This window comes from Ovis aries, chromosome 8 (assembly GCF_016772045.2).
Source record: "Ovis aries strain OAR_USU_Benz2616 breed Rambouillet chromosome 8, ARS-UI_Ramb_v3.0, whole genome shotgun sequence".
Classification (NCBI taxonomy): Eukaryota; Metazoa; Chordata; class Mammalia; order Artiodactyla; family Bovidae; genus Ovis; species Ovis aries.
The window spans coordinates 42,928,879-42,940,426 of NC_056061.1; positions in this window are offsets into that span (position 1 = coordinate 42,928,879).

Consider the following 11,548-nt stretch of genomic DNA (forward strand, 5'->3'; position numbering starts at 1 on the left):
TGATGTACTTTGCATATAAGTTAATTAAGCAGAGTGACAATATACAGCCTTGATGTACTCCTTTCCTGATTTGAAACCAGTCTGTTTTTCCATGTCCAGTTCTAACTGTTGTTTCTTGACCTGCATACAGATTTCTCAGGAAGCAGGTCAGTTGGCCTAGTATTCCCATCCCTTGAAGACTTTTCCGCAGTTTGTTGTGATCCACACAGTCAAAGGCTTTGGCTTACTCTTAAAGCAGAAGTAGATATTTTTCTGGAACTCTCTTACTTTTTTGATGATCCAGTAGATGTTGGCAATTTGATCTCTGGTGCTCTACCTTTTGTACATCCAACTTGAACATTTGGAAGTACACGGTTCATGTACTTTTGAAGCCTGGCTTAGAGAATTTTGAACTATACTTTGGTAGCATGTGAGATGAGTGCAGTTGTGTGGTAGTTTGAGCATTCTTTGGCATTGCCTTCCTTTGGGATTGGAATGAAAACTGACCTTTTCCAGTCCTGTGGCCACTACTGAGTTTTCCAGATTTGTTGACTAATTGAGTGCAGCACGCATCATCTTTCAGGATTTGAAATAGCTCAGCTGGAATTCCGTCACCTCCACTAGCTTTGTTCATAGTGATGCTTCCTAAGGAAAATGGTTTAGACAAATGTTACTAAATGATGTTTTCCCTCCCAAACCCTGTAATGTATAAAGATTCAATCATGTTACCTAATTTGAAATGGGCTTCCTGTTTTGATGTCTGCTAATTTCTGTTTTGTGAAACTTAAAATAGCCTCCTTTGAGAACTGAAGTGGAAAATATGATTAGTTTGTACCCTGACATCAGTGATGTTCTTGAGTTTATTTGATATCACTGATAATTTAAGGATCATATGATGGGAATCATATCATAGACTGCATTCAGAAATTTGTTACTGTAGTTCTGGCTGCCATATTTTTACATTAATATCTACCCAATGTTAACAAAATCAAGGCCATTTGAAAAGTCCCAGCATCCTTAAAAGGGAAGATTTATGTAGAGAAATGGAGATTCCTGGAGACAGGTCTTTGTTGTCACTTTGGTAACTCTGTTTCTTTTCATCATATATATTTTAATAGTAAGAACAAAAAGAATATTAGAATTACAGAGGAAAACTTCAATCTATTGATAGACTTGTAGAAGGTTTCCTTGTAAAAATATTAATTTAACTTGGTACGGCCCGTTTTATTTATTAGGTAAAATATATGGCAACAAAAGAGAACAACTTCTCATCCTCAGACATCAAAACTGGATTTTTTTTTCTAAATGGCTATTTGCTATCATGAATAAAACCATGTTACATATTGTAAATGAAAACATTAGAGACTCTAGTGTATCAGGATACATAGCAATTATGATAGTTCCTAAGATTCAGATACTCCTGTTCCTGAAGTTACGCCACTTTTACAGCCAGTGTTATGTACCAACATATTAATGGCAAAACTGTGATAATTATTGTTAAGTATTTATAATTATATTTTCAGTCATTTATATCTCAAGACCTAACTCCATTTAGTAGAAAATATCAATTGAACTAAAAGTACCTGTTTCCATGTTTAATATCCTCAAATGATTTGTGTAATTGAGCTCAGTTTTCTCACTTAGAAAAACTAAGGAAGAAAGTTAATATTACTAAGGTTATGTCAACAAACAAATAAATGAATTTGGTTAGTTTTTCCAGCAATTAATTTAGTGAAAACAATCAACAAACTGATTCAAGAAGTTAACAAATCACTTAAATCAGTTTTATAGCTTTAAATCTATCCTTAATCCTGGTAAAGGACTAAACCAGGAAACATCCAGTTCAGTCTTAATTAGTATCTTTTGTTTGAGAATACCAAAGTAGTGTTTTAGAAATAGAATTCATTTTTCTGAAATATTTTATGCATTATTAAAAGCAATATAAGGAAATAATTTCAAAACAATTTAAAGGGTTGGCCAAATATTTTAATTATTAAATATGGAAAGAACATAGATTTTGTAACCAGTAATCTAAAATTTGTCAGTTTTTATACTTTCTTTATACTTTACTTTTTAGAATAGCTGCACTGCATTCCATTAATATTCATTAGTTTCAGTAAATATTTTACTTTTTCTGTGATTTTCAAATTGTATACTAATCGACCCCATTAGTTTTTTCTTTTTTTCAATATTATGCACTTCCATAAGAAGCATTTTATATTTTTGGATGTTTGTTTCATTGGATATATTTCCAAAATAATAGCCTTAAGTGCATTTTAAACCCTTTATTCAATATATACCTCACAAAATTTGCTATACTTTTCTGATTAGTCTTCAGAATAACAAAGGTCAGTTTTCATTCCAATCCCAAAAAAAGGCAATGCCAAAGAATGTTCAAACTACTGCACAATTGCACTCATCTCAAACGCTAGTAAAGTAATGCTCAAAATTCTCCAAGCCAGGCTTCAGCAGTATGTGAACTGTGAACTTCCAGAAGTTCAAGCTGGTTTTAGAAAAGGCAGAGGAACCAGAGATCAAAGTGCCAACATCCGCTGGATCATGGAAAAAGCAAGAGAGTTCCAGAAAAACATCTACTTCTGCTTCATTGACTATGCCAAAGCATTTGACTGTGTGGATCATAATAAACTGTGGAAAATTCTGAAAGAGATGGGAATACCAGACTACCTGATCTGCCTCTTGAGAAACCTATATGCAGGTCAGGAAGCAACACTTAGAACTGGAAATGGAACAACAGACTGGTTCTAAATAGGAAAAGGAGTACGTCAAGGCTGTATATTGTCACCCTGCTTATTTAACTTCTATGCAGAGTACATCATGAGAAATGATGGGCTGGAAGAAGCACAAGCTGGAATCAAGATTGCCGGGAGAAATATCAATAACCTCAGATATGCAGATGATACCACCCTTATGGCAGAAAGTGAAGAGGAACAAAAAAGCCTCTTGATGAAAGTGAAAGAGGAGAGCGAAAATGTTGGCTTAAAGTTCAACATTCAGAAAATGAAGATCATGGCATCTGGTCCCATCACTTCAAGGCAAATAGATGGGGAAACAGTGGAAACAGTGTCAAACTCAATTGTTTGGGCTCCAAAATCACTGCAGATGGTTATTGCAGCTGTGAAATTAAAAGACACTCCTTGGAAGGAAAATTATGACCAACCTAGATAGCATATTCAAAAGCAGAGACGTTACTTTGTCAACAAAAATCCGTCGAGTCAAGGCTATGTTTTTTTCCAGTGGTCATGTATGGATATGAGAGTTGGACTGTGAAGAAAGCTGAGCACTGAAGAATTGATTCTTTTGAACTGTGGTATTGGAGAAGACTCTTGAGAGTCCCTTGGACTGCAAGGAGATCCAACCAGTCCATTCTAAAAGAGATCAGTCCTGGGTGTTCTCTGGAAGGACTGCTGCTAAAGTTTAGACTCCAATACTTTGGCCACCTCATGCAAAGAGTTGACTCATTGGAAAAGACTCTGATGCTGGGAGGGATTGAGGGCAGGAGGAGAAGGGGACGACAGAGGATGAGATGGCTGGATGGCATCACTGACTTGATAGACGTGAGTTTGGGTGAACTCTGGGAATTGGCGATGGACAGGGAGGCCTGGCGTGCTGCAATTCATGGGGTCGCAAAGAGTTGGACACGACTGAGCGACTTAACTGAACTGAATAAGTCTTAACATGTGCATGCTTCTACATAGCCTGGCAAACCATAGTTAATGATTTTTATTAGATTAATGGATGAAAAGTCAACCATTAAAAATGTTTTTAATTGCCTTATTGTGCATGACTTTAATTACTAATGAAATTTGTTTCCCCTAAGTGTCTTTCTTCACAATAAACTTTGTTTTTGTCCTTTGTAATAATTTGTCCACAATAGTTTCTTTAACAATATAATTATATCAATTTTTATAACTTCTTGAATAGTTTTGTCATTCCCAAAATTGTGAAATTTGTTTGATTATATTTACTTACAGCAAGGTGGAATAATTTATGTTAATATGGCTCTGTGATTGGGGGCAGGAAGAGAAGGGGACAACCAAGAATGAGATGGCTGGATGGCATCACTAACTCGATGGATGCGACTCTGAGTGAACTCCGGGAGTTGGTGATGGACAGGGAGGCCTGGCGTGCTGTTATTCATGGGGTCGCAAAGAGTCGGTCACGACTGAGCGACTGAACTGAACTGAACTGATTACTTATGGCTTAATTTTCTCTATTTCCATAAATTTTGTAAATTGTGCCCCTTCCCTCAGTGTTGTTATTGATACTTCTGATCTCTCAATATCAGAACACCATCAGTCTATATCAAATAGTACAATACTTTTCAAATTAAGATTTTGGGATTTTTAAAAAATGTTTTATTTAGTACTGGTTTCATAGAACTCCATCTTTAAAATGCTGAGATGCATGTTTTCCTTCTAATTCCATTATGGGTATCATGGACTATACCTACGGTACCCCTTGATATTCATCATTTTAGTATTTTCCCATAAATTACATAGTCTACAGCCTGGTGGCATAATTCCTTTGAAAATACCTGTTTGTGCCAGGGCACTTTATTATTTGCTCACAGTAGTATGAATTTTTTTTCATAGACCAAGTTACATCTCTGTCATAGTCACTCTGGGTGTTTCAACTGGGACTTGTGAGTCAAAATCTTTGAGAACTTGAGAGCAGGGCCATGGGAATCTGCCTTCTGTTTTGTGTCTATTTTTAGAAACTTTTGCTGAAATTTTTTTTCTTTGCACCAAAATCTGAGGATTTCTCTTTAATAACACAGTTGTTACCAGTCTCAGTCTAAATAAAAGGAAAAATAAGTGTTAACAGAGATAAAATGTCTTGTTTAAAGCCACATGACTTGGAAACGTGGAATCAAGATTACAGATCTTTCTCCAAGGCTGTTTACTGTAACCCCTACTCACAATCCCTGAATTGGGGGTAATTATAAAAGCTTGCAACTTTTTTTTTCCATTTGGGCTAAAATTAAATAGATTGTATTGATTCAAATGCTAATTAGAGAGTGAAAACTTGGATTTTGTGTCTATCTGTATGGCACTGAGGCTAGAAAGAAGACAGTTATAGTAGAAATAATTAATCATGAGACATCCACTTTTATTAGAATTATAAATATATCATCATATAACCTTTGAGGTAAGCTATATAGTCTATTCCATAATTAGGATAATGTTATGTCTATTATTATATACGTTGGTGGGCATCTGGCAGAAAAATAATATAGTGCATACACAGACACAGATGTGTGCACATACACACCTGCCTTGAGAGTATTACTATTCGAGCCTAATTATTTTTAAATACATATTTTCACATGTTTGATATACTTATAATAATGTGATCCTCTATGGAAAGTCAGTACTGCAATATGTTTAAAGAGAGTATGATCACAGATTGTTGCAGAAAGGATTATAAGGTCCATCAAATGAAATGTAGAAACTTTCATTCTGATAAATAATTAGTAATTAGTATGAAGTAGGGTATTCTAGGAGAAGGCAATGGCAACCCACTCTGGTGCTCTTGCCTGGAAAATCCCATGGACAGAGGAGCCTGGTGGGGTGCAGTCCATGGTGTCGGTGTCGTGAGGAGTCAGACACGACTGGGTGACTTCACTTTCACTTTTCATTATCATGCATTGGAGAAGGAAATGGCAACCCACTCCAGTGTTCTTGCGTCAAGAATCCCAGGGACAGGGGAGCCTGGTGGGCTGCCGTCTATGGGGTCACACAGAGTCAGACACGACTGAAGTGACTTAGCAGCAGCAGCAGCAGGGCATTCTATGCTTGTGGCCAGTGGCCCAGACAAATAAATGCTCTGCATAAATAAATCTATAAACTAATTAAGGGTTTCTTTATTTGAGAGAAAAGCAACATGAAAATTCAAAATTATCTAATTTTTAACAAGTAATAGGGATATAAGTCAGATGTGATCAAAAGTTTGATTCATTCAATTTTAAAATAAAGAATAGGAAACATATAAAATGTTGAATGAAAAATACATATTAAAAATTAAATGATATATTAGAATCAAAAGAAATGTAAGAAAATAAGTATGGTCGAGGGTGAATAAACAGAAAAGGAAGTAAAAATTAAAAGAAAGGCGGTGAAGCTGCATAGGGTAATAATAACACTTTGTATTGTGCAAAATGAAATTATAGGAGATAGGCTAGGAGTTCTGTCTGTGAGATAGAAGTGGGATAGAAGGTGAAGCCTAATGGAGTTTACAGTGGTCAGACCAAAGTGGAGATGGCTAGCCTCATGAGAACACCTTTTAAATATCTCTCGCACTGTAAACAGGAGCACACTTAGTACTGACTGGTAAATTAGGTAGTGTGTGGAAAATTGAGAGAAAATGTCAAGGAGAGTAAATTTATTTTTCCTGGCCAGAAAATGCTTCAAGTAAAGTTATTTTAAAGATTAGTGCCTCGCTTCTTACCCAAAGGATGAGGGACATAGGAGTACAGACACATAAAGAAGAAAAAAGAATTACAGAGAAAGGGATAGGAAAGAAGAAAAGTTAGGGGAAAGCATACGGATAGAATAGTAAGTTCTCATGAAGAAAGTTTCCCTCATCATTTAGAGATGGTGCTCTTTGAAGGTTATTACTTATTATTGCCTTACAAAACAGTAACTAATTCTGTTCACAGTTATTTATTTTTTACCCTCAAATTATAAAAATATTCCTTTGTCATAGAACAGAGAAGGCAGTGAACCAAGTGATAAATTATTCTACACGTAGTGACCTTGACTATCACTTTATTATCTCCAAAATCACACATTGCTTATAGGTACACAGAGATAAATAGTGATTGAATAAAGGGGCTTCACATTAACATCTACAATTATAAAATAATAATTTATTAAATTTCACATCTATGCCCAATGCATATTTTCCTGTGATTAAGAAGGAGACAAAAAGTATAGAGAGCTCATTTCTGAACTTAGATACACTTGAGTTGGGAAGTTTGCTCCTTACTTACTCCCTTGAGCAAGCTGTTTAACCTCTTTAAACTTCTGTGTCCTCATCTAAAAAGTGATATTTATAATACAGATCTCAAGAGGTCGGAGGATAGATTTAATAAGATAATATATTGCACATATTAAGCGTTCAGTAAATGTTAGCTATTATTATTAAGAAGGTCAAAAGAGCTTGTAAAGCTTAAGCTGTGCTTTATGAGAATATTTCTTTGAAATGGAATCATTACTATACCATTTCTCTCTGAGTGTGATGACCTCTGCATATTATAAGTCCCTTAGAAACCAACTGCTATGTAAATAGAAACTAGCAGTGACAAAAGTATATATATATTTACTAATTGAGGCCTAATTTTGGGAAAAATGAAATAAAACAGTGAATTCAGCAGTTGAGAGTAATGGTCCCTGAAGCAACCAACCATCTGTAATTGAGAAATTCTGCTTTTCAACTTGATGGCATTCCTGAAAATATTTTGAACAGAAATGGCAGAATCCATCATTCCCTTCTTATTGCGTTACTTATCTTCTCAAGTACTTGACGTGCTGAATTAGATGTTGGAGAATGTTTCTAAACTTCATTAGTAGCCCAATATCACATAGTTATTTACTGTAAACATAAGAATTAATTTGTGAATGATATATAAATGAATTACTTCAATAATTTTTAACAGCTTTATTAGATATGATTGATACACGGTGTTTTGTTGTTGTTGTTGTTGTTCAGTTGCTAAGTCATATCCCACTCTTTGCAACCCCATGGACTGCAACACTCTGGGTTTCCCTGTCCTTCAATATCGCCTGGAGTTTCCTCAGATTCACATATAGTGAATCGGTGATGCTATCTAACCATCTCATCCTCTGCCACCCCCTTCTCCTTTTGCCTTCAATCTTTTCCAACATCAAGTTCTTTTCCAATGAGTTAGCTCTTCTCATCAGGTGGCCAAAGTATTGTGGCTTCCGTATCAGTCCTTCCAGTGAATATTCAGGACTGATTTCCTTTAGGATTGATAGGTTTAATCTCCTTGCTGTCCAAAGAGCTCTCAGGATCTTCTCTAGCACTACAATTGAAAAGCATCAATTCTCTAGCACTCAGCCCGCTTTATGATCCACCTCTCACATCCATACATAACTCCTGGAAACACCATAGCTTTCACTATATGGACCTTTATTGACAGATGTGTTTGCTTTTTAATATGCTGTTTAGGTTTGTCATAGCTTTCCTTCCCAGGAGAATGCATCTTTTAATTTCATGGCTGCAGTCACCATCTGCAGTGATTTTGGAGCCCAAGAAAATAAAAACTGTCACTACTTCTACTTTTTTCTTTCTATTTGCCATAAAATGTTGGGACCAGATGACATGATCTTAGTTCTTTGAATGTTACGCTTTAAGCCAGCTTTTTCGCTCTTGTCTTTCACCCTCATCAGGAGGCTTTTTAGTTCCTCTTCACTTTATGCCATTAGAATGATATCATCTGCATATCTGATGTGCTTGATATTTCTACCCGCAATTTTGATTCCAGCTTGTGATTCATCCAGTGTGGTGTTTTGCATGATGTACTATGCATAGAAGTTAAATAAACAGGGTGCCAATATACAGCCTTTTGGTACTCCTTTCCCACTTTTGGACAAGTCATTTGTTCCATGTAAGGTTCTAACTGTTGTTCTTTCACTCAAATACAGGTTTCTCAGGAGATACATAAGGTTGTCTGATATTTCCATTTCTTTGAGAACTTTCCACAGTTTGCTGTGTTCCACACAGGCAAAGGCTTTCATGTAGTTAATAGAGGAAAAGTAGAAGTTTTTCTGGAATTCCTTTTGCTTTCCTATGATTCAACAAATCTTGGAAATTTGATCCCTGGTTCCTCTGCCTTTTCTAAACCCAGCTCATACATATGGAAGTTCTCGGTTCATGTACTATTGAAGTCCAGCTTGAAGGATTTTGAGTATAAACTTACTGAAGTGAAAACTGAAAATGAAAGTCACTCAGTCATGTCTGACTCTTTGTGACCCCATGGACTGTATAGTCCATGGAATTCTCCAGCCCAGAATATTGGAGTGGGTAGCCTTTCCCTTCTCCAGGGGATATTCCAAACCCAGGGATCAAACCCAGGTCTCCAGCATTGCAGGTGGATTCTTTACCAGCTGAGCCACAAGGGAAGCCTAAGAATTTTTGGAGTGGGTAGCCTATCCCTTCTCCAGTGGATCTTCTCAACCCAGGAATCGAACCCGGGTCTCCGCATTGCAGGCAGATTCTTTATCAACTGAGCTAGCATGTAGAATAAATGCAATTGTCCCATAGTTTGATCATTCTTTGGTGTTGCACTTCTTTGGGATTGGAATGAAAATGGACCTTTGCCAGTCCTATGGCCACTGCTGAGTTTTCCAAATTTGCTGATGTATTGAGTGTGATACTTTCACAGCATCATGTTTTAGGATTTTAAATAGCTCAGCTGGAATTCCTTCACCTTCATTAGCTCTGTTCATAAGTAATGCTTCCTAAGGCCCACTTGACTTCACACTCCAGGTTGTCTGGCTCTAGGTGAGTGACCACACCATCGTGTTTATGTTGGACATTAAGACCTTTTTTGTGTAGTTCTTTTATGTATTCTTACCACCTCTTCTTAATCTTTTCTGCTTCTCTTTGGTCCTTACCATTTCTGTCCTTTATTGTACCTGTTCTGGCATTAAATATTATCTCCAATTTTCTTCAAGAAATTTCTAGTCTTTCCCATTCTGTTATTTTCTTCAACTTGTTTGCATTGTTCCTTAAAGAAGGTCTTTTTTATCTCTCCTTGCTAGTCTCTGACACTGCATTCAGTTGAGTATGTCTTTCTCCTTTGCCTTTCACTTCTCTTCCTTCCTCACCTATTTGTAAAGCCTCTTCAGACCACTGCTTTGTCTTCTTGCATTTCTTTTCCGTTGGGATGGTTTTGATCCCTGCCTCCTGCACAATATTATGAACCTCTGTCTATAGTTCTTCAGCCACTCTGTCTACCAGATGTAATCCCTTGAGTCTATGTGTCACCTCCATTGTATAATCATAGTGATTTATTTTAGACTATGCCTTTATGACCTAGTGGTTTTCCCTACTTTCTTCAACTGAAGCCTGAATTTTGCAACAAGGTGCTTATGATCTGAGCCATAGCCAGCTCCAGGTCTTTTTTTTGATGACCATGTAGAGGTTTTCCATCTTTGGCTGCAAAATATATTATCAATCTGATACATAATAGACTGCACTTATTTGTAGTATACAGTTTCATAACTTTTAATATATGTACAAGACATAATGCCATTATCATAAATAACATAATTAATATTTCCAATACCCCCGAAAGTGTCTTTTTATAATACTGCTCTCCATCCCTTTGTGCTCTCTCCCATCCCAGGCAACCACTGATCACTTTCTGTCACTTTGACTTTTTTTTTTAATAACACTTTCTGTCATAGTTTGCTTTCTCTAGAATTTTGTATAAATGGAATCACACAGTATGCACTTTATTTATTTTTGCTTGTTCACTATCATCCATGCTATTGTGTGAATTAATATTGTTTTTCTCTATTGCTGAATATTATATTCCATTGTTTAGGTATGACATAATTTCTTTATATGTTGATCTGATGATAATGAACATTTACATTGTTTCAATTTTGGGCTATAAAATTAAGGCTACTTTGATCACTGTGGACAACTCTTTGTATGGATATGTGTTCTCATTTCTTTTAGATAAATCTCTAGAGGTAGAATATTTGGGTCAAGGTTTTTGCTAAACTTTTTAAGAACTGTCTGTAAAAAAAAAATCAAAGGTCAAAAAATAAGTAAATAAATAAAAAACAAAGTACTTGTACAATTGAACATTCTTGCCAATAGCATATGAGAATTCCAGTTCCTCCATATGTGCACCAACATTTCAAATGGTCAGACTCTTAAATTGTAGACACTCTAATAAATGTGTAATAGCATCACATTGTGTTTTTTAACAGACTGTTTTTTAGAGTGGGCTTCCTTGGTGGCTCAGCGGTTAAGAACCTGCTTGGAATAAAGGAGACATGGGTTTGATCCCTGGGTCAGGAAATCCTCTGGAGAAGGAAATGGCAACCCACTCTAGTATTCTTGCCTGGGAAATCCCATGGACAGAGGAGACTGGTGGGCTGCAATACATGTGGTTGCAAAAACAGTTAGACATGACTAAATGACTAAGCTATAACAATTTTTAAGAGTGGTTTGGATTCACAGCAAAATTGGCCAGAAAATATAGACAGTTCCCTCCTCCTCCCCTCCAAATTCCCCTGTTATGAATGTTCCCAAACAAAGTAGTACATTCATAATAATGAATTTTTTGACATGTCATTATCACCCAGAGTTCATAATTTGTGTTACAGTCTCCCCTTGCTGTTGTGTATTCTATGAGTTTAGACAAACATATAATGAGTAAAATGATATGCATTTATCATTATCATTATTATGGCTTTTCATGCAAGATATTTTTTACTGTTCTAAAGCTTGTCTGTACTCTGCCTATTCATCCCTCTCCCCAACTCTCAAGCCCTAGGAATCACTGATG